The sequence below is a fragment of the Aethalodelphis obliquidens genome, unplaced genomic scaffold, assembly GCF_003676395.1.
Source record: "Aethalodelphis obliquidens isolate GAN/ISIS:26980383/991018 unplaced genomic scaffold, ASM367639v1 scaffold14, whole genome shotgun sequence".
In the NCBI taxonomy this organism is placed as follows: domain Eukaryota; kingdom Metazoa; phylum Chordata; class Mammalia; order Artiodactyla; family Delphinidae; genus Aethalodelphis; species Aethalodelphis obliquidens.
Window position 1 is genome coordinate 7464495 of NW_020837958.1, and position 24529 is coordinate 7489023.

The window sequence follows — 24529 nt, forward strand, 5'->3', positions numbered from 1 at the left end:
AAGTAAGAATGAGGTTAGGGTCAGTAGATTACAACTTTCAAACCTGAAGGGTTTGTAAGCACTCTCTCCGCTTTGTGATTTCCTGTCCACCAAAGTTCCTCTCAACTCTTGAATTGCTTACCATAGACATTTCTTTACTATCTAGAAATTTCCTGACCTCACATATGCAGCACTAGGAATACTGTTTCATTGCATCAAGGTATTTGTAATAGAGCTAGAGCATAATCAAACCACTGAATATCAAATCTGAAAGGAAGTTTGGTGTTTACCCCATTTTAGAGATGTCAAAACCTATAAATACAAGTATTTCTCCCAATCTTTGATAAATTCAGGACTAAAACCAACATCTCCTGATCTCAACCCCACCACCTCTTCTTGCCTCCTTCTTGTTCAGTTGATACATAACATGTTAATAGTCAATGTAATGATACATGTTATATAATAGCTTATCAATTTGGAAATCCTAACCAAATACAACTGGCACCCAATAAAGTGTAGTCTTTGTGTAGAGTCAATTTGAAGGAAGAACAATCCTGTAGATAATTATAGCTGAATGATTCTAATGTTTACCTGGTCTTTGGAGAATATGGCAAAAGGTGGTTGGCTGGGGCGATGTAGGTTGTTGGCGGTTATGGGCAAAAAAAAAGGAGAGAAGACATTTTTAAGCAGTGGTTCTCAGTTGTGGAAAATTTGTCCCCTCAGCAAGTATTTGGCAATGACCGTAGACACTTTTATTGTTACGACCGGAGGGCTGCTACTGGCATCTGGTAGGGAGAGGCTTCTGAGCATCCTTACAATGCACATAACAGCCCCCTTCCCACAACAAAGGATGATCTAGTCCGAAATGTTAATAATGCCAAATTTGAGAAACCCTGTTCCTAAGTATATTTTTAAAAACACTCTCTCCCCATTTCTCTGCATATCCACCCTTGGGCTTCCACAAATTTTCTTCCCTTTACTTTCAATTCCCATCACCGATTCTCTTAATGCTAAAAAGGACTCTTTTCTCTTATTCCTCTTTCTTTCAGCTTTCTATGTATTTTGATTTGAATCTTTATCTTCATATTCCATTTCTGTTTTTTTCTTCCTTGCACATTATCAAATTCCCTAAAAAATAGTACCAAAACCAAAATCCTCTTAGAAGGACAAAGATAAAATTATCTTCAGAAGACAAAAGTGGGGGGAGAGAAAGTTGTGGACATTTACACATTTATCACTTTATTATGTCTGCAAGTTTACACACATCATACACGTCTTAAAAGACCAGACTAAAATGAGAAATCTCCATGTTTTCATATCTCAACTCCTGAATATGGCAAGGAAATTGCACACTTATCCCAGAATTTCCCAGTTTATAGAAGAAAGGAGCTTTCCTTGTGTATGTCACAGAAACCAGAATGTGAAAAAAAAGCAAGTGAGTGCAGGCAGGATCTACACGGGCATTTAAGACTAGATGTAAGGATGAGATGTCCAAGACTGAACGGTGGGGACACTGGTTCCTAAGGTAACCTTTCACTGAGCTGGCTCCAATCCCAGCCCCACGTGGATTAGGATCACAAGTTATCATCATTAGGAATTATAAACTCCTTGATCCTATATTATCATGTAACATGAAAATAGATAAAGAAGGAAATTTTATAAATTGATGCAAATGGATAATTGAAGGGAGAAATTAGACTTTATTTCAAGAAGATAGGCATGGGTTCTTTGCTGTTATCAGCTGCAATACAAAAACCTATGAAACAAAGATCTGAAAGTATTTATGAATCATATGGGCCTACCAACAGTTGAGCATTTCATCTGGCTATTTTAATATTCCATGGGAAAAGTACCATAGAAAGCTTGGTTCATTCAGTAAAATGAAGCAGGGAGAAGGATATCAATGAGTTCACTGCCTTTAAACTTGCTAACCTTTTGATATATCAAAGATTCCAAAGTATACATTTATAATATGCTGATTATAATTCTAGATGTCAGGGCTTCTCTTTTTTTCTCTTATTATTCTTAATAGAAATTTTGAAATCAAGAATTCTAGAATAAATTATGGATTATTGAATTGTGAGTATATAAGTGCAGAAACCTATTTTTGAAAAGCCCTCCATAAACAAATTAAATATTAGTTAGACTGTAATGGAATGTTTAGTAAGCCATTATACATTTAATTGATTATTTTGCAGACATTAAAAAATCATGTTTTTTGAAGTATTTTAAAGAACATGGGAAAAAGCAGCATAAAAATTATCTGATTATAATTTTATTAGAAATAAACAAATATTTATATTTTTAGAAAGAGAACTTTTATAAAAACTCCAAAATAGTAACTTTATGGTTATTTGTATGATTATGAATAATTTTCACTTTTTCTTCATTTCTGTATTTCCAAACTTTTTCTGCAGTGAAATGACTTTACTGTTAAGTAAGGGAGCAAAAAATGAATGCTAGTTTTAAAAGGGTCCTATAGAGAAATTTTTCTTTTTCTTTATCTAATGCATTGCTAAAAGCATTTCCATATCAGTTCCATCCACTCTATCTTGGAAAACAGGGAGGAAAATGCATCTGTAATAAATGAAGGCAACAAATAATGAAATGTCGCCAAATCCATAAATCCCTTTTCTTGGCAAAGCAACTTTTGCTGCTGCAAGAGTTGGAATCAATTACCGTAGACTTTCATATTGTAATGTTGGGACAGTCTCAACCTCTGGAATTGGGGCTTGGGAACAAGTCACTTGCACTGGGCAGAGGGGCTCAGATAAAAAGACCCATTTGATCAGAAATGACTTCATTTCATGCATCATTATGCTATTACCCTGTGCTTGAAGATAAGCAGTTTAGGCACTGTCATGATTTAGCTGTCTCTTGGGACCCTGCGGTCTAATTAGCTTGGCTCTCAAAAAACTCAGCTCAGCTCAGTCCTCATTGGGCCTATAGGAAAGGAAGGCGTGTTTTTCTCTACTGTCAGCATTCTGTTAGTTTCTCTAGTCCTGTGCTATATACCCTGTTACTAACGGGAATTTATTTTTGACTCAGAAAGCTCAGTGGGTAGGAATTTGGCCAAGATCATGATATCTCCCAAAGAGTCAAGTCACTAGCACAACTTTCTAATGCTCAGGATCCACAGACAGGACCATATCTGGTGTTTTACTTTTGCTAAACTTTATTTGCATTGCTATTGCAAAGCAGCATACACAGCTTGTCATCAAGTTCTTATCAAAATCCCTTCACTGCAGAAGTCATCTGTTTATTTGAATCTTGAGAAATGTCCCTTCTAATAGTAACTGTCTTTCTTTGGACCTAGGGAAACAGTTAAGCATATAAAGCCTACAAAGAACTGCTTGTAATGACCCAACCTCCGTAGGTGACTAAGACAACCGTGCAGACAAACTCTTAGGCCTTAGGGCCTGCTAGAAATCTCCACTTGCATGCTTCATACACAAGTTAAATTAACATGCTAAACACTGAAATCTTTTTTTTCTTTTTCCTTTTTTTGTTTTCATTTTATTGTGGTAAGAACACTTCACATGAGATCTACTCTCCACAAAATTTTAAGCGCACAATACAGTATTGTTAATTTCAGACACAGTGTTGTACAGATCTCTAGAACTTAACTCATGTTATATAACTGAACCTTTATGCCCATTGATTAGCAATTCCCCAGTGACTCTTTTTTTTAAATAAATTTATTTATTTTATTTATTTATTTTTGGCTGCATTTGGTCTTCGTTGCTGTGCGGGCTTTCTCTAGTTGTGGCGAGCGGGGGCTACTCTTCGTTGTGGTGCGTGGGCTTCTCATTGTGGTGGCTTCTCTTGTTGTGGAGCATGGGCTCTAGGTGCTCGGGCTTCAGTAGTTGTGGCACGTGGGCTCAGTAGTTGTGGTTTGCGGGGTCTAGAGCACAGGCTCAGTAATTGTGGCGCACGGGCTTAGTTGCTCCGCAGCATGTGGGATGTTCCTGTACCAGGGCTTGAACCCGTGTCCCCTGCACTGGCAGGCGGATTCTTAACCACTGCGCCACCAGGGAAGCCCCCCACAGTGAACTCTTGATCTCCTATTCTGGTATTTTACCCATCCCAGTGAAAGTTCTTTATTATCACACAAGCAAGAGACTTTGAAATTCTTGACAACTTCCCTTTTGTAAACACCTACATCTCATTTATCAGCAAGGCTTTTTGACTCTACCTCCAAAACAGATCTAATGGCTTTCTATTTTTCTCCATCTCCACTTTCATCCTCTTGGTTCATTCCACCTTAGTAGCCTCTGTATAGTTGGACATACATTCTCTCTCCATTCTGACTGTTCCCATGCAGCAGCCAAAGTGCTTCTTATAAATCATGGTACAGATTCAACCATTCCCTTGGCAACAACGGCTCCTCACTGCATGTAGATTAAAACCCAGATTCTTTACTACATGGCCCATTGTGTCTTGATCTTTACTCCACTTTAAAATTTCCCCATTGCCACTCTCCCCTCTACATTCCACTTTCCAGTCACCTACAAACACAGCAATGTTTTTCCAGCATTAAAGCTCTTTTCCACGTAAGTTTATGCCACTAAATTTTTCTTGGCTAAACATTTTCCTTTTCTTGACATCACAGCCAAAATTTTACTTTCTAGACACAGTCTCTACTAAGTAAATACTTTTCCAAGTTGCAGATTAGAGGGCAAACTTAGCATGGAGCTGTAGAGGAGGTTCCTTTTAGATTTGCATGAGCAAAATCAGGAGCTGAAACAGACACGAAGCCTCCCTGGAGTTCCTGCATTAGCTAACCCGGTTTCCAATACTCCAACACCAGAGGTATGGCTTTGATAAGTTCTTGGACTCATTATCCTACCAGGGAAGTTCAAATGTGACTCATCTTGGTGATCATAATAATTTGTAATTCTTTTTATGCCATAAATCAAATTTGGTGGCTTAAGAAGAGTATAAATTTTGGATACAAAGCATGGGTTATTTTTATAATGTTCTTATTTTTTCAAAAGTGGGGTGAATGTTTTTTTTTTATCTTTATTGGAGTATAATTGCTTTACAATGTTGTGTTAGATTCTGCTGTACAACAAACTGAATCAGCTATATGTATACATATATCCCCATATCCCCTTCCTCTTGAGCCTCCCTCCCACCCTCCCTACCCCACCCCTCTAGGTCATCACAAAGCATTAAGCTGATCTCCCTCCAGCTTCCCACTAACCTAGAGTCTGTCATATAGCGTGAAGTCAGTCAGAAAGAGAAAAACAAATACCGTATGCTAAAGCACGTATATGGAATCTAAAAAAACGGTACCGATGAGCCCAGTGGCAGGGCAGGAATAAAGACGTAGATGTAGAGAACGGACTTGAAGACACAGCGGGGGAAGGGAAGCTGAGACGAAGTAAGAGAGTAGCATTGACATATATACATTACAAAATGTAAAATGGATGGGTAGCGAGTGTTGTTTTAATGGCTCAGCTACTACATTTAAGCACAGGAATATAGATTGTGCTGTAGCACCTGCTGAAATCCAGGCTTGATGTTATCTAATATTTGATTCACTGTCATAAGTCACCCTCATCCAAGAAGCTCCTTTGAGTTATACAACCAGCAGAGACTCAGGCAGGCAATGCCTATAGACACAAATATTTTAGTGTGTTTCCCTTCTGTATTATTTCAACTCCTACACTACTTGCATATTTATAGAAGCCTCTGGTGTTTCTTTTTTTTAAAAAATTTCTAAATTTAATTTTATTTTTTTTATACAGCAGGTTCTTATTTGTCATCAGTTTTATATACATCAGTGTATACATGTCAATCCCAATTGCCCAATTCAACCCACCCACCCCCACCCTGTGCCGCTTTACTCACTTGGTGTCCATACGTTTGTTCTCTACATCTGTGTCTCAATTTCTGCCCTGCAAACCGGTTCATCTGTACCATTTTTCTAGGTTCCACATATATATGTTAATATACAATATTTGTTTTTCTCTTTCTGACTTACTTCACTCTGTATGACAGTCTCTAGATCCACCCACGTCTCAACAAATGACCCAATTTTGTTCCTTTTTATGGCTGAGAAATATTCAATTGTATATATGTACCACATCTTCTTTAGCCATTCATCTATCAATGGGCATTAGGTTGCTTCCATGACCTGGCTATTGTAAATAGAGCTGCAATGAACATTGGGGTGCATGTGTCTTTTTGAATTATGGTTTTCACTGGGTATATGCCCAGTAATGGGATTGCTGGATCATATGATAATTCTATTTTTAGTTTTTTAAGGAACCTCCATACTGTTCTCCATAGTGGCTGTATCAAATTACATTCCCACAAACAGTGCAAGAGGGTTCCCTTTTCTCCACACCCTTTCCAGCTTTGTTGTTTGTAGATTTTCTGATGATGCCCATTCTAACTGGTGTGAGGTGATACCTCATTGTACTTTTGATTTGCATTTCTCTAATAATTAGTGATGTTGAGCAGCTTTTCAAGTGCTTCTTGGCCATCTGTATGTCTTCTTTGGAGAAATGTCTATTTAGGTCTTCTGCCCATTTTTGGATTGGGTTGTTTGTTTCTTAAATATGGAGCTGCATGAGCTGTTTATATATTTTGGAGATTAATCCTTTGTCCGTTGATTTGTTTGCAAATATCTTCTCCCATTCTGAGGGTTGTCTTTTCATCTTGTTGATGATTTCCTTCACTGTGCAAAAGCTTTGAAGTTTCATTAGGTCCCATTTGTTTATTTTTGTTTTTATTTCCATTACTCTAGGAGGAGGATCAAAAAAGATCTTGCTGTGATTTATGTCAAAGAGTGTTCTTCCTATGTTTTCCTCTAAGAGTTTTATAGTGTCTGGTCTTACATTTAGGTCTCAAATCCATTTTGAGTTTATTTTTGTGTATGGTGTTAGGGAGTGTCCTAATTTCATTCTTTTACATGTAGCTGTCCAGTTTTCCCAGCACTACTTATTGAAGAGACTGTCTTTTCTCCATTGTGTATCGTTGCCTCCTTTGTTATAGATTAGTTGACCATAGGTGAGTGGGTTTACCTCTGGGCTTTCTATCTTGTTCCATTGATCTACATTTCTGTTTTTGTGCCAGTACTATATTGTCTTGATTACTGTAGCTTTTTAGTATAGTCTGAAGTCAGGGAGTCTGATTACTCCAGCTCTGTTTTTTCCCCTCAAGACTGCTTTGGCTATTTGCAGTCTTTTGTGTCTCTATACAAATTTTAAGATTTTTTGTTCATTTTTCCTTAAAATATGCCATTGGTAATTTGATAGGGATTGCATTGTACCTGTAGATTGCTTTGGGTAGTATAGTCATTTTCACAATATTGAGTCTTCCAATCCAAGAACATGGTATAATTCTTCCAATTGATTTTTGCAATCCAAGAACATGGTATAACTCTCCATCTGTTGGTATCATCTTTAATTTCTTTCATCAGTGTCTTATAATTTTCTGCATACAGGTCTTTTGTCTCCCTAGGTAGGTTTATTCCTAGGTAGTTTATTCTTTTTGTTGCAATGGTAAATGGGAGTGTTTCCTTAATTTTCTTTCAGATTTTTCATCATTAGTGTGTAGGAATGCAAGAGATTTCTGTGCATTAATTTTGTATCCTGCTACTTTACCAAATTCATTGATTAGCTCTAGTAGTTTTCTGGTGGTATCTTTAGGATTCTCTATGTATAGTATCATGTCATCTGCAAACAGTTACAGTTTTACTTCTTCTTTTCCAATTTTTATTCCTTTTATTTCTTTTTCTTCTCTGATTGCCATGGCTAGGACTTCCAAAACTATGTTCAATAGACATCCTTGTCTTGTTCCTGATCTTAGAGGAAATGCTTTCAGTTTTTCACCATTGAGAATGATGTTTGCTGTGAGTTTGTCATATATGGCCTTTATTATGTTGAGGTAGGTTCCCGCTATGCCCACTTTCTGGAGAGATTTTATCATAAGTGGGTGTTGAATTTTGTCAAAAGCTTTTTCTGCATCTATTGAGATGATCATATGGTTTTTATTCTTCAACTTGTTATTATGGTGTATCACATTGATTGATTTGCATATATGGAAGAATGCTTGCATTCCTGGGATAAATCCCACTTGATCATAGTGTATGATCCTTTTAATGTGTTGTTGGATTCTGTTTGCTAGTATTTTGTTGAGGATTTTTCCATTTATTCATCAGTGATATTGGTCTGCAATTTTGTTTTTTTGTAGTATCTTTGCCTGGATTTGGTATCAGGGTGATGGTGGCCTCACAGAATGAGTTTGGGAGTGTTCCTTCGTCTGCAATTTTTTGGAAGAGTTTGAGAAGGATGGGTGTTCGCTCTTCTCTAAATGTTTGATAGAATTCACCTGTGAAGCCATCTGGTCCTGGGCTTTTGTTTGTTGGAAGATTTTAAATCACAGTTTCAATTTCAGTGCTTGTGATTGGTCTGTTTATATTTTCTATTTCTTCCTGGTTCGGTCTCGGCAGGTTCCGCATTTCTAAGAATTTGTCCATTTCTTCCAGGTTGTCCATTTTATTGGCATAGAGTTGCTTGTAGTAATCTCTCATGATCCTTTGTATTTCTGCAGTGTCAGTTGTTACTTCTCCTTTTTCATTTCTAATTCTATTGATTTGAGTCCTCCCTTTTTTCTTGATGAGTCTGGCTGATGGTTTATCAATTTTGTTTATATTCTCAAAGAACGAGCTTTTATTTTATTGATTTTTCTCTATTTTCTTTGTTTCTATTTCATTTATTTCTGCTCTGATTTTTGTGATTTCTTTCCTTCTGCTAACTCTCGGTTTTGTTTGTTCTTCTTTCTTTAGTTCCTTTTGGTGTAAGGTTAGATTGTTTATTTGAGGTTTTTCTTGTTTCTTGAGGTAGGATTGTATAGCTATAAACTTCCCTCTTAGAACTGCTTTTGTGGAATCCCATAGGTTTTGGATCGTCGTATTTTCATTGTCATTTGTCTCTAGGTATTTTTTGATTTCCTCTTTGATTTCTGCAGTGATCTCTTGGTTATTTAGTAATGTATCGTTTAGCCTCCATGTGTTTGTGTTTTTTACGTTTTTTTCCCCCGTAATTCATTTCTAATCTCACAGCGTTGTGGTCAGAAATGACGCTTGATATGATTTCAATTTTGTTAAATTTACTGAGGCTTGATTTGTGACCCAAGATGTGATCTATCCTGGAGAATGTTCCATGTGCACTTGAGAAGAAAGTGTGATCTGCTGTTTTTGGATGGAATGTTCTATAAATATCAATTAAACGTTTCTGGTCTATTGTGTCATTTAAAGCTTCTGTGTCCTTATTTATTTTCATTTTGGATGATCTGTCCATTGGTGTGAGTGAGGTGTTAAAGTCTCCCACTATTATTGTGTTACTGTCGATTTCCTCTTTTATAGCTGTTAGCAGTTGCCTTATGTATTGAGGTGCTCCTTTGTTGGGTGCATATATATTTATAATTGTTATATCTTCTTGGATTGATCCTTTGATCATTATGTAGTGTCCTTCCTTGTCTCTTGTAACATTCTTTCTTTTAAAGTCTATTTTATCTGATATGAATATTGCTACTCCAGCTTTCTTTTGATTTCCATTCGCATGGAATATCTTTATCCATCCCCTCACTTTCAGTCTGAATGTGTCCCTAGGTCTGAAGTGGGTCTGGACAGCATATATATGGGTCTTGTTTTTGTATCCATTCAGCAAGTCTGTGTCTTTTGGTTGGAGTATTTAATACATTCGCGTTTAAGGTAATTATCGATATGTATGTTCCTATGACCATTTTCTTAATTTTGGGGGGTTTGTTTTTGTAGGTCCCTTTCTTCTCTTGTGTTTCCCGCTTAGAGAAGTTCCTTTAGCATTTGTTGTAGAGCTATTTTGGTGGTGCTGAATTCTCTTAGCTTTTGCTTATCTGTAAAGCTTTTGATTTCTCCATTGAATCTGAATGAGATCCTCGCTGGGTAGAGTAATCTTGGTTGCAGGTTCTTCCCTTTCATCATTTTAAGTATATCATGCCACTCTCTTCTGGCTTGTAGAGTTTCTGCTGAGAAATCAGCTGCTAACCTTATGGGAGTCCCCTTGTATGTTATTTGTCATTTTTCCATTGCTGCTTTTAATAATTTTTCTTTGTCTTTAATTTTTGTGAATTAGATTACTATGTGTGTCTTGGTGTGTTTCTCCTTGGGTTTATCCTCTATGGGACTCTCTGCACTTCCTGGACTCGGGTGGCTATTTCCTTTCCCATGTTAGGGAAGTTTTCGACTATAATCTCTTCAAATATTTTCTCAGGTCCTTTCTCTCTCTCTTCTCCTTATGGGACCCCTATAATGAGAATGTTCTTGTGTTTAATGTTGTCCCAGAGGTCTCTTAGGCTGTCTTCATTTCTTTTCATTCTTTTTTCTTTATTCTGTTCCGCAGCTTGAATTCCACCATTCTGTCTTCCAGGTCACTTATCCATTCTTCTGCCTCAGTTATTCTGCTATTGATTCCTTCTAGTGTAGTTTTCATTTCAGTTATTGTATTGTTTATCTCTGTTTGTTTGTTCTTTAATTCTTCTAGGTCTTTGTTAAACGTTTCTTGCATCTTCTCAATCTTTGCCTCCATTCTTTTTCCGAGGTCCCGGATCATCTTCACTATCATTATTCTGAATTCTTTTTCTGGAAGGTTGCCTATCTCCACTTCATTTAGTTGTTTTTTGGGGGTTTTATCTTGTTCCTTCATCTGGTACATAGACCTCTGCCTTTTCATGTTGTCTCTCTGTGAATGTGGTTTTTGTTCCACAGGCTGCAAGATTGTAGTTCTTCTTGCTTCTGCTGCCTGCCCTCTCACCTCTGGTGTTTCTTAGTGATGTTGTTCAGTTTAGTTTCTTAATAATTTCCTTGGTTCTATGCTAACATTCCTGCTGTTGATTGTTCTCTTATTTTAATTATGCCTCATTCTAATCAGCACTTCTGGGAGTGGGCTGAAGTTTTCACTGCAATATATTACAGGTGAAAATAATTTTTAAAATCGCATTCATGTAAAATTCCTTCCATTTGCACTTTGGCAGGGGTAGGTGGGTAAGGCCTTATTGATACTAGAAAAGTTACATTTCTTTGAGGTAGGCGTTGATGGCCAACTGTAGTAAGCTAGCAAGTAAAAATGATGGTAGGTAACATGTATTGGACACCTACTGCATGCAAAGACTTGGTTAGGTGCTTTATGTTCATTCTTTCATTTAATTCTCACAACAATTCTCTGAAGCATGTGTTATTAATGTGCCCATTGGACACACATGGAAACAGAAGGCCAGAGAATCTCAGTATTGCATCCAAAGACATGCATAGTCAAGAAATAAGAAAGGAGGACTCTTCTGACTCCACAGCCCATGCTTTTAACCACTCTGCTATGCTTTCTGTCAAGTTAAAGGAAACCTTAATCCATCATAAAAGTAGGAAAAGAAAAACACACCTATTATTCTAATCTTTTTCTTGCTTATAAGTACCAGGGATTTTTTAAAAAATGATTTTGTTTTTTAGGGATTAAACATTTAAGAATAGAAAGTGTTGCAATGTTCAAGGCTAAAGAGAAACTTGGAATATGTTATGTTCAAAAGAACATAACTTTGGAATCACAGGGTACTGATTTTGAATGCTGTGTTTCTATAAATTTGATAACACTGGGCATCTACTTAAACTCTTTGAATTTCATTTCCTACCTCTATAGGTGGAAATAATAATAATAATTAACTAGATAAATAGATAGATGATAGATACATACATAGATACATACATAGATAGACAGTAAGCACAAAATGCAGTCATACATAGGTGATGCCTCACACAGTGTGTCATATATTTGCTTAATCAATATTATTCTCCCCTATTCTCTATTTCTGTTTTTATCCATAGAGCAATAAGCAAACAATTCCATAGTTTTTCTCTTTTATACATCACCAAGTACCAATATATGCCCTTGGGGTTGACTACGAATCACTTCATTGACCCCAACAAACAACTTCAGCTCTGCTGGTCCCTTTACTATTCTTTTATCATATCAGGCACACTCCGCTCTTGGGGTCTTTGCACTGGCTGTTCCCTCTGCTTGGAATGATCTTCCCTAGACATCCACTTAACTTGCTCCCTCATCTTCAACTCTTTGCTCAAACATCACCTTCTCAATGGAGGTTTTTCTGATCATCCTATTTAAAATTGCACATACATACACCTCACTTTACCTGAATGCCTCTGGGCTTGGATTCTCCTTAATATACAATATCTATGTGTAATTTTTGTGTTCTGTTTTTCATATGTCTTCCCTACCCACTGGAACATAAACTACATGAGGGCAGGCATATTTGTTTGTTTTGTTCATTGGTTTATTCTCAGTATCTAGGACAGTGTCTGGTACTGGTATAGTAAATGCTCAAAAAATATTTGTTGAATGAATGAATGATTCCAAAATGAATACTTTTGATAGAAAAATCGAAGAAAGTAAAGATCACTATGGAATGTGTTCACTGAACACTTCAAGGGATTGGATGGAAGGCTGAAGTATTACTATAAGCAGAGGTATGCTATTAAGATAGTTTAGGCTTTTGGATGGCAGTGGGAAGGCAGCAGAGAAGGATTTTTTTTTTTAATTTTTGTACCATGATAGATAAATGACAATGAATTTCAAAGGAAAAGGAATTAGACATCCAGTGATGTATTTACTCTTTGAAATCCCACAACATTTCTGTGAATACACTTAAAAAACAACACTGTAATGACTTATGGCCATTTTTTTTCTATTTCTGTTTGTGTCATGTACAAGTAAATAGTATGAATTTAAGAACTTGAGCTCAGAACTCAAATGAAGTTAATTACACTGAATCCAAATCTTGGCACCTCCATTTTCTTAACTCTAAACTTGGACAAGTTAGCAAACTGTAGGTTCTTCTTCTGTAAATACGAATAATAGCAGTACCTACCTCATAGAGTCATTGTGAGGGATTAAAGTAGTTAACATGTGTAAAGGATTTAGAAAAAGCACCTGGCTCACAGTATGTGTTCAACAGGTTAGCTATTACAAATTTTATCTTTTTTTCCTTCAGTAGACTACAAGCTCCAGGAAAACAAGGGCTGTAACTATTTCTTGCTCAGTATTGTATCCCTAGAATATGGTTCTCTCTCTATATATATACATAAATATATATATAACATATATATATATATATAAAATGAGTGAATGAATATGTGTATATGTGAGAAGGTAAGCAGCAGAGACACAAAAGACTAAGAAATGTTACCAGCACTCAAGAAACTTAAAATATGATAGAGTAGAGAAGAAGAGGTGTGAGAAGGTAGGGCAAATCTTAGCTTTTGAGGATTCATTAAAAGTGATGTCATAACACACCATAATGAGACAGATATAGATCTTCAAAACTCATCTGAGGATAGTCTCTCAAATCTACTTACCTATAATTTAGCATATAAGAGTGTGGTGGCTTTAAAATATGTACACAAGTTCTGCGATACTTCCCACTTCAAGAAACAGAGCCTAATTCCCCTCTCCTGGATCTGGTGACTTGCTCTTAATGAATAGAATAAAGTAGAAATGACAGTACATATCTACTGAGGCTAGGTCAAAAAAGGCATTGGGGCAAAGAAATATTGTTCTTAACTGAATCTTTTAAAAATTATACCATCTTGCATGTATATATGCTTTGTTTCTCCTCCTGAGCTATAAATTCCTTGAACGGATAAGCTTTGCCCAGTTCTTTTGTCCATGACTTAGCATCTAGCACATGACCTGACAAATAGTGGGCACTCATTTATAGTATATTTGATTTGTCATCATCTTCATGTTTTTATGAAGCTCCTCTTGATTAGAATAATAACTTCATAGTTTGAAATGATGACTCTTTTGTCATTGTGAAGAATTCTACTGGGTTAAAAACAGAGACTTGGAAAAGAACACCAAAGATCTCAGAAGTGGGGTTTAGAAGGCTCCATCTCTAGACCCGACCATGTTGTGATCAGTTCAACATGGAAGGAATCACCCAGCTGATCTGCAGAGCATGGTGTCCAGGGCATAAGATCTAAATCTCAGTTTCTTCTCCTGTTATGTATGGATGATAAAATAGTGCTATCTTGAGGAAAAAGTAAGATAATCTCTATAGAGAGCTTGATAGATGTCAACTACTATTATTTTTTGTGTTTACCTTTCTCTTTCAGCTTCTGTTTTCTCCACTAGCGGGCATATATTGACCTAACTGTTGCTCTAGACATCTCTTGAGGTAGTATTCTCTAGCCACTTCAGCACACAGAGAGGGTCTTAAATATATGCTATGTAAGGAAGTAAAGAATACAGATTGGCATATTCATATCAACCTAACATGAAGTCTCTGAAACAGTATAACTGGGAAGATGACATTTAATAGTCTTCCAAAGCTATAGCCAGTGTCCGGAACATGCCAAGTTGAGACAAAGAGGAAAGAGATGACTAGACATGGAGAGAAATTTGAGGAAAAAAAATTATTGCCCAGAAGTTTGTATTCATGCAAAATTTTAATGCTCTGGTCATCAACATCCCAGAGACATCCAAGTAAACATGCAGCATGCTGTAGGAGTATTTGCATTTTTACATGAACAGTTTTTTAATGATGTCACAGAGAAATGTTAACTAATTTCATTTTTAATTAGTGTCAGGGTGTAGAAGAATTAAAGGTGATTATATTTAGAACTTAATTAAAATTGGTAAACTGTATTTCAAGTGCATAATATAGATAATCTCACTAAGTTCTACTCCTGGCTAGCCTCCTGATTTAATTAATAGGAAGGGTTGCAGCATATTAATGAGAAGAAAATAGAAACCATTGCCTTCTTCCCTTTATTGTGATTGCAAACCATTCTAGTTCTGGGTAAGTGGATAGTTGATATTGAAGGCTGGAAATGTTTATTATTCAATGCAGTATGCTGCAGTGACATTTCTTATCATTTCAGCATAACTGTACCAGAGGGTCTGTAAATAGTATTTGCCAAAGGCAATTTCACACATTCATAATATTCTTTGATGTCTGGACTGGACCCAACTGACAGATCCCCCGAGGCCATCTTTCTGCTTCTCCTGCAGGCTGATAAACCAGCGCAGGGGGGTTTACAGAGAAACAAAGTAAACTCAGGGAATTTCATTTAGTAATTTCTGAATTAAATTCACCTTATGGAAGCCAGTATCTAACAGATAGTGGCCATTTAATAAGTAGCTACTGGGTGAAGGGGAGGGCAACTCACATCAAGTTTACGGAGCATAATCTCAGGAGGAAAATTTTACCATTAGGAACTGTTCTGGGCAGATATGACTTAATGCTTCTTCTGTTTAGGAGAGAGGAGATGGGAAAATGAAACCCTCATTCTCAGGAAAAAGAATAATATTTAATAAGGAACTAGCGTTTATTGAGCTCTTACTCTGTTCACTAGTTAAAGAAATTTATTTTGCATTTACTCACCCAATTATGGCAACAGACATATAACGTAGATGAGAAAACTGAGTCACAGATAGATTAACCAAGAGGACACAGCTAGTAAGTGATGGCACATTAAAAAAATAAAACACTCCATATACGTCCTATAATTTACCAACATACTGTATGTTCTGGCCCCAAATTACCCTATCTCACTTCTCTGACCCAGTATCTATTCATAAAATTACCCTGTACATTTTCTTCCTAAAATACACAAATTTTGAAATTATTATATTTTTGTATTTATGATTTTTATTTGTTTTATATTAATGTTTATTATTTGTCTCTGTCCAGTAGAATGTACGTTTCAAGACAATATGAATTTGTCTTATTTTCTGCTTTCTCCATAACACAAGGGATACTTTCCGAAAAAGATGAGACAGTCAGTAAATATTTATTAAGTCCATTGATTGATGACATAAAAGTTTCAGAAAGTGTTCTTAGAGGCAAGATAAGTGCTCTGTCTTCTCCTAAATATAAAAGAGTGACACAGACACAAAATTGAATTCCCCAAATAGTGTCAAAATTTGAAAACTACCTTGTGCTCCAAATCAGTGCCAACATTTTAGTTTTCTTACTTTCTGAGCACTCGGGGGAAAATCACCTTACACATAGATATTTTAACATCCTGACAACAGGGCCTGGTGTTAAAAAAGACACTTTACAGGCAGATGTGGGTTTGATTCCCAGCTCCATTACTTCTTTGTTCTGTAACTTTGGAAAAGTTACATTATGTTACTTTGTTAAGTCCTAGTGTCTTTTTATGTGGCCTGAAATTTCAGAAACTCCACCTTTCCTATCTTGCCAACTTAGTCAAGAAAACAGTGATTTACATTCTCATCGTCTACAATTTATTGTCTATCCTTCCACCAGGTTAATTTTTTAAAAGTCCCCCTTTTATCATATGACATCCATACTGAATTACTTATTTTATTTTGACAAAATTTATTTTGAATTTTATTTTATTTTGCGTTTTATATTGAATAGAATCCAGTCTCTTTAACCTGGCATTCAAGTCATTCTGTCATCTGATACCCCTTTTATCTATTCAAATTTGTCTTCCTCTGCCTCAAGACAAGTGTAACTATTTCCCTTACAGATTATTGCCTACTTGCATTGTCCACGGGGTGCACAACCATCTTTTTTCTGCACAAAGTCCTATTCCCACCTGTCTCTTTTACCATAACTCTGTTTTTAAAGATGCACCCCATATCCTGGCCCTCATTCTTGCTGATTTCAGTAATATTTGTCACCATCTTCTCCAAGTTTCTTTCCTTCAGCTATAACTTTGTAATGTCCTGCCCTGTACTTTGGTATTGCCCCATGAGTAAATTTGTGCTTCAAACAAAATGTCCTGTACTGGTTGGATTTTCTTTCCACTGTACTTCTTGCAGGGTTGGACACAGAGTATGTTATTAGTAAATAAGAGATGTCTAGCTACCTATACTGCTTCGCGCAATTATTCTCCCAGCTGCTGAAAGTGCAGGGGCAGAGAGGTGGGACTATTGGCCCATTTCAGACATTGCCTCCACTGAAGAGAACCACTTCGGCCAAGGCAACATGCCCCTCCCTCCCTGGGCTACCAGCATCCATGACTGGTTTACATGGGAGTTTAAAAGCCCAATACCATTGATCCACTCAGAACAACTCTGAGGGGTCATCCACACTTCAGATCTACTGTGAATGAAAAATGTTGCCTGCCACTTCAGTAAGCAAAGGATGTTGCAGCCATCAAACCATCATATTACAGCTGCCCTGACCAGGAGCCCTGCGGGAACTCAGGATGGAAACAGGATGCACCATCAAGCCCTCAGCCACGTCAGTCACCCCCAGCTGTGCATCTTGAGGGGACACAGAGTGGGAAAACATAAGATATTGGCCCCAAATAGCTGAGGTACATATGTAAGGGATGATTTCAATGAGCCCAGACTTTTGTATCTTTCCATACATAGAAAGGCACTAAATTTATTAACTTGAGATGTCTGTTCTTCTTTAATTAACAGTAATCTTCTGATGTTCTGACTACCTGTTGGAAAACTTTTGGAAAAGTTTTTTTACACAACCCCTATATATCCTGGCTCCTCCCTTACCTCTTAGAAGCAGTCCCTCAGAGCAATCTGAGAGGCTGTCTCCCAGGCGTGACATCCTCAGAAAGTCTGCCAAATAAAATGTAACTCTCAACTTTTAGGTTGTGCATTTTTTACAGTCAACACTCCCCACAGAGTTACCTGCAGCCTCCACTGAGATTGCATGGCAGCCCTAGCTATCCTCCGCAGCGTCCGGCTTCCTTCCCTTCTCTGCAGATTGTCCCTCAACCTGGTCCCTAAACAATCTCCCTAAAGACTCTAAATTCCTGGGAGTCTATGTCCCAGAGAACCCAACTGGTGGCACTCACTAATCATACATTTCATGATAACATACGTTTTTTCCTAATCTTGAGGGAAACGGGATATGGAGGACATGTGATAAGAAGAGGGGCAATCAGGGGGAATCAGTGAACCATAGCTTTGCATTATCATGGGAAATGTTTGCTTGTTTTGCTTTGCTTATTTGTTGAATTATCTGCATAGACAATTTTGCTCTGCTTTTTAAAGTTATTATCCCTATAAATGTAGACGGTGGTCATCATTGTCTTTAGTTATTTATTTAATGGTTGTTTGTTTGTTTATTTTGGCTGCACTACATGGCATGTGGGATCTTAGGTCCCTGACCAGGGATCGAACCCGCACCCCCTGCATTAGGAGTGCGGAGTCTTAACTACTGGACCTCCAGGGCAGTCCCAGAATTGTCTTTAAAAATGATAGTTAGGGATATATGTGTGGAAGAAAATTAAAATGAGAATGACAGATGAATTGCACAATCTCAGTGAATGAAGTAAGGGGCACATCACTAGGCCTTTTCTTATTATAAAACCCATCTCCATCCTCTAAGAAAGCAGAGCCTGTCATTTACTTTAAACAAGAAAAAGTAGGGAACGTATCAGAATCACCTAAAAATGCTCTCTTATGTGTTTTTATAACCCCAAAAGTAAACATTCAAAATGTCCTGAAATAGGGCTTCCCTGGTGGCGCAGTGGTTGAGAGTCTGCCTGCCGATGCAGGGGACACGGGTTCGTGCCCCGGTCCGGGAAGATCCACATGCCGCGGAGCGGCTGGGCCTGTGAGCCATGGCGGCTGAGCCTGCGCATCCGGAGCCTGTGCTCCGCAATGGGAGAGGCCATGACAGTGAGAGGCCCGCGTACCGCAAAAAAATAAGTAAATAAATAAATAAATAATTTAAAATGTCCTGAAATAGGAAGAGAACATCATCACATTTATCTGACACTTAAATATCTGGAGTTTTAGACACTCCAGAAGCAAACATCATTATACATTTGTCCCTTCAGTGAAATCGACTGTGTGCACTTTAGCAGCACCAACTAATTGGCTCAGTTCTGCCAATAAGTGCATTTGCCGATGGTGCCACTCTTTAGTTTTATAAACATTCAAAAATATTCTCTCAAATTGGCTAGCTCCCTAGCGACCATCTTGGTAAAGACGAACACCTTAGGTGGTGAGAACAAGCATTTCAATCCCATGAAAGTAACAGCAGAGGTGTTTTTCTTCTGCTCTCTCTCCCCAGTGAATATTAAGCCTCTTTTTCTTGAAAAGAAGGAACAAATTAGGCACAGAATTCTCATCTCTCAACTTCATGTTAGTGGCAATGGCAGGTTGGAAAGTGTCTTTGGGGGCAGCCTGATGCTTGTTTTTCTTTCTGAGAAAAACTGCATTAGACCAAAAGAAATGCCCCTGAGATTTAATTATCTCCCTGCATTATTTTTCCCGACAGACACTTACTCTTTTATTGTGTTGCTCTGTTGAAAAAATGTTTTAGTAGATGTAGTCTGTGTTCCTAATGGTAAAGGCAATATAACTTCAAAGATGGAATACTTTGCCTTTTTTGTCTTTGACAAAAGGGGCTGAGTGCTTTGAATAATTTCAAGGTGACATAAATGTTTATGGTCAAGATGGGTATGGAAAAGGGCTGGAATGTGGAAATTGGGGTATTGCCCCTTCAGATGTCTCATACTTTTTGCCTCTGTCTTTAGATCTGTTTTGATTGGTGGTAACAGAAGCTGTATGCATCTAGGTTATTCAAAAGAGAGCTCTTTTTTATAGAAGTTGTTTTCACAAACCTCAAGGATAGGGATGAAAATGGACATCAGGAATAGACTGAAACCATTGACTGTAAAATGAGAGGGATCTGAGGAAATTCACTTTTTCATCTTTCGTCTCTGCTTCTTTCTGCATATCTGTTGTTATTGTTTTAGGTTTTCTCTCTCCTCCAGGTTTCCCAATGCAATTGGTGGGATATGACCACCATCAAACATAGCTCAGTTTATGACTTCACCACTCAGCCAGACTGTTTTTAAAAATTTTGAGCAATATATGCTTGAATCTGGCATTAACCTATCATGGGAAGCATCTGGATACTTATTCAATTGTTAATTAATTCATTCCACAATCCTCCCTGTTCATTCATTCATCCATCCATTCATTCACAATGAAAGTCCTTTTGTTTGTTTATTGAAGAGATGCAGGATTAGAAGCAGATAGGAGCATTTAAGCAAGAAATGCATCCAGAAGAAATCTCAAGGATAGTGGATGTGTTGGGCAGGGTGTGATAACTACTAACACACACACACACACACACACACACACACACACACACACAGAGTTACAATGGCTTAACACAAAAACTCTTTATCTGAGATGGGAAGGAGTTCTGCTTTATGCTGAGATTTAGAGACTCAGGCTCTTTAATGACCCTGCCATTCCCTACACCCCCAGAATGTTCTGCTGGATCCTCTGCCTCTGGCCAGCTGGTGAATGAAGAGAGAAAATGGGAAGATCTCATGAAAAGTTTTAAAGACCAGACCTAGAAATGGCCTGCTTCACCTCCTCCCACATTCCTTCGCTCAGAATGCCCTTATACAGCTGTACCTAAGTACTGGGAGGCTAGGATATGTGATCTACCCATGCACTCAGGAAGATTAAAGACTAGTATCGCTCTTAGACCCTGAGCAAGAGAGGCATCTGCTCTGGGCTGGGCGTTTTAGACATACTCTCAGTATTTCTTCCGGCTGCACCACTCCCTGCAGGAAATGAGAGTACAAGGCCAAGGTCCAAGGGCACCTGGGATGCTAGAATTCTCTGAAATAAAATGTCCTTGTAATTATATATTTCCAGGGGCAGTTTGGTTCTGTTCCCTTGGTTCATCTTTTCAAAGGTCGATGGTGCCTCCTATGTGCATATCCTTAGGTCTCAGGGGTAGCCAAGGGCTGGCCCTTTCTGACAAAACTTACATAGTCAAACCAGGTGTGCATGATGCCCCACATGGTACAGGATGGAGTTCAGGTGGGCCGGAAACAGGGAGGCCATGGTAGAGGAATGGGGGCCTGGGCACAGGTTTTCTCATGCTGCTATGTTCTAGCATGGAACTCCAAGGAGTTCAAGGATCCTAAATTCAAACTCAAACCTAGCAGTTCATATGGTTATGCATGTATTTGATAATGTAGGAAGCTAGGATTTATTTTATTTAGCAGGTTGTTAGCTTAGTTTATAATTGTTAAACATTGAGATGGGTTGTACGTGGGCCTCCACCCGTACTCCTACCTGGGGCCCTGAAAATATTAGGGATGTTACTTGTGTGAGCTCCTGCAGTCTCTGACACAAAGCACAACCAGTGGAATTTTATGCTTTACCTTATATGCTTCTAAAAGGAAAGGAAAACTTAAAATAGCTCACTTCTCTTAGACAAAAGTCAAAATCGAATTGCTGCATTTCACCAAGCATTATTCAATGGACCATTTCTGCTTCTATTACTCTAAGCACTAATAAACTCTAAAAAACAACTAATAAATATTCTGGTTCCATTTAATAATAGCTACTTAAAAAAAAACCCTTATATGTGCAGGACACCATGCTAACAAATTACATGCATTATCCCATTTAATTCTAACAATTGTGTTAATTAAGTTTTATCCTTGTGACAGTCAGGAAACAAGCTGAGGTAGGAAGTAGCAGATTGAGAATTCAACTGCAAGTTTAACTTTATCAAAGTTTAACTTTATGCATTCTTTCCAGTAATGGTACACCATTGTCTTAGACTGGAATGGATCTTAGATATCAGAAAGTCAAGTGCCTTTTCCCCCTTTTCATTCCTGAATAATCTCTTTCACAGACCAGCCAGATAGTTGATCTGTCTTCATATAGGCACTCTCCAGTGACAAGCTCCTTATGTATTAATAAACTAAGAACATTAGCATACTAAGGCAGCAATTTTAGACTGATGAATTGTGCTGCATTTATGTGTTTTTAGAGTAAGGAAAAAATGGGGACATTGCAGCCAAGGGACTAGGACTTGTTTAGAAATCACTGTCCATCTTATTTGTATTATACACTAAAAACTTGAATATTCCAATGTTAGTGTGTCATGCACATAAATCTTACTTTGGGAAAAATAACTTTAATTAAAATGTAGAGACCCCAATTAGTTGAGTTGTCTTTGTGTTTATTTTGTTTTTCTTTTTTCTTTTTTTTTTTTTGTGGTACGCGGGCCTCTCACTGTGATGGCCTTTTCCATTGCGGAGCACAGGCTCCGGATGTGCAGGCTCAGCAGCCGTGGCTCCCGGGCCCAGCCGCTCCGCAGCATGTGGGATCTTTCCGGACCGGGGCACGAACCCGCGTCCCCTGCGTCGGCAGGCGGACTCTCAACCACTGCGCCACCAGGGAAGGCCTTGTTTTTCTTTTTGTTATCCAAATAGAGGGATTAGGGAGACACTTGAGCAGAACATGGAGATTTTTTTCTCGCCTCAATCAAGTCCTACCTGTGGCCTCAATCAAGTCCTACCTAGTCCACACTAGTCCTACCTAGTGTGTGTGTGTCTTACTACAAGTAGCATAATTCTCTGATTTATTATCTAAACTTAGACACTTTTGAGGATGAGACAGGATGCCATTTATAGTTATGCATAAACTGAAACAGTCCCAGGAAAATGGATCCATGTTCACCCTAGTCATAAATAAAAACAAGTGGACCAGGACACATATTTATATAACACACCCAAAAAGGCAAGATATGGGGCCAGACACAGATTAGTAGCTGCCAGAGGCTGAAGGTGAGGTGAAGGGTTGACAATAAAGGAGCAAAAGGGAATTTTTGAAGATGATGGCATAGTTCTATACCTTGATTATGGTGGTGGCTACGTAACTGTGTGCATTTGTCAGAACTCATAGAACTGTGCACCAAAAGCATCAGCTTTCCTCTATGTAAATTGTAGCTTAATTTTCTTTAAAAAATAGCATGGTTAGGAGGTCCTATAACAAGAATGTCAGAAATCTGATAAAAGGAGGAGACACCCTCTCGGGAAGAAACAAGAAACAAAACAAAACAAAAGAGTAGAGCCCCTTTGTGACAAAGTTAAAGAATCAACACCACCCTGAAATCATTCGAAAGGAGCAGAATCTCCTTTAGAGAGCAGAAGAGTTTCCTTCCCCTATTGCCACACACCGTGTGGCAGCTCGGGGACACCAGGTACTGCAGGATTATCATTGCACTGCTTGGTGGAGGGCAGAAGGCGGGTGCTGACAAGGTGTGACTGTGGTATCTGACAGAGGTGGTGGACCCTGGCAGGTGGATATGGTAGAACCGCTGAATAACTATTTGGGAGGAATGCTCAGTGAACTACCCTGACAATGCAGTTCTGTTCCTGAGAATATCTGAGACATCTCCTGAGTAACAGCATGAATATTTGGGGGTAGGGGTTGTTTTCACACATGACTAAGTAGGAAGAGGTGGTTAAATATGGGCTCTTCCTATTAACATTACTGCATTCATAGCCACAGGTTGGCGAGGTCAGCAAAGCTTGAGTTATCTAGACTTAAAGCACATTAGGTAGGAGCGTCTCAACTGTAGGACATCTTTCTAATGACTCATATCATTTTCATATTGGTGATATCGTTACTATTCAATTTCAATATCAATAAGCTCCCCAGATCCTTAAAAAAATGCTTGTCTTTAATTAGCATTAGTTCAATCGTGGCCCACAGTGATTTTATCTTATATCTTGTCCTATTTTTCCACTTCAAAAGAACTATGTCATTCATTTTCCCAGGATACCCTGAAATCTCTAAGGCCCATTACAGCTCTAAAACGCAAGGATTCTACAGTTAAATTTATATTTAAAAGGCCAAGCCAACTTGCTGCCATTAATGATGTTATTGGAAGGCCACACACATAGTATTCAGATTCTAGCCCTACCCCTCACAATGGGAACTTTAGAACCATTTCCACAGGTGCTAAAGAAACAGGAAATTCACAGGACTTTCTTATAGGTATAGGGATATTACAGAAATAAAATGTAGAGAGAAAACTAGAAATCCATTCTAAGCACTTAGACCAGCATTAAGTACCCAGTAAGCATTCAATTGGTGTCAACTGTAATAAAGATTCAATATTATATTCTGCCTTGCCATCTGGAACCAGGAGGGCTTCAAACGACCTCACCACCTGCTCTCCCCAACCCCAATACTACTCCCACAGAAAGATCCCCCAGCAAACCACTCTCCCTATCAAGAGGACCAGGCAGAGCGCCGCTTACCCCTGAGCAGTATGCTTTAGCTCTCTGCTACCCTGTAGAATTATCTAAGCTAACCGATCACATCCTCTTGTGAGACCCAGGGACCACGTCACCCTCTTGTTGCTAAAAAGCCTGCCTCCTCAGCTTCTGCTGGTTCACTCTGTCCCCAGATGCAGCTCCCTGTGTGTGGCCCCACGTGGCCTTGTGTCCTGGGCTGTGAGTATACATGACTATTACACTGCTGTCCATTTCATTTCATCTTTTAAGCTTCAGGTGTTGGGTATGTGCTTCCCTAGAAGAGGGTGAAGAAGAGGCAATCAAACAAGCTGTTGCTAATTACTAATGTAACACTAGCAGTACTAGGTAATACTACGACCACTCTCAATGTGAATACTCTAAATCCTGAATGGAGACAGAGGCGTAACCACACAGACTGCAGCATGAGACTTGCTAGCATAAGTTCCCAGGACT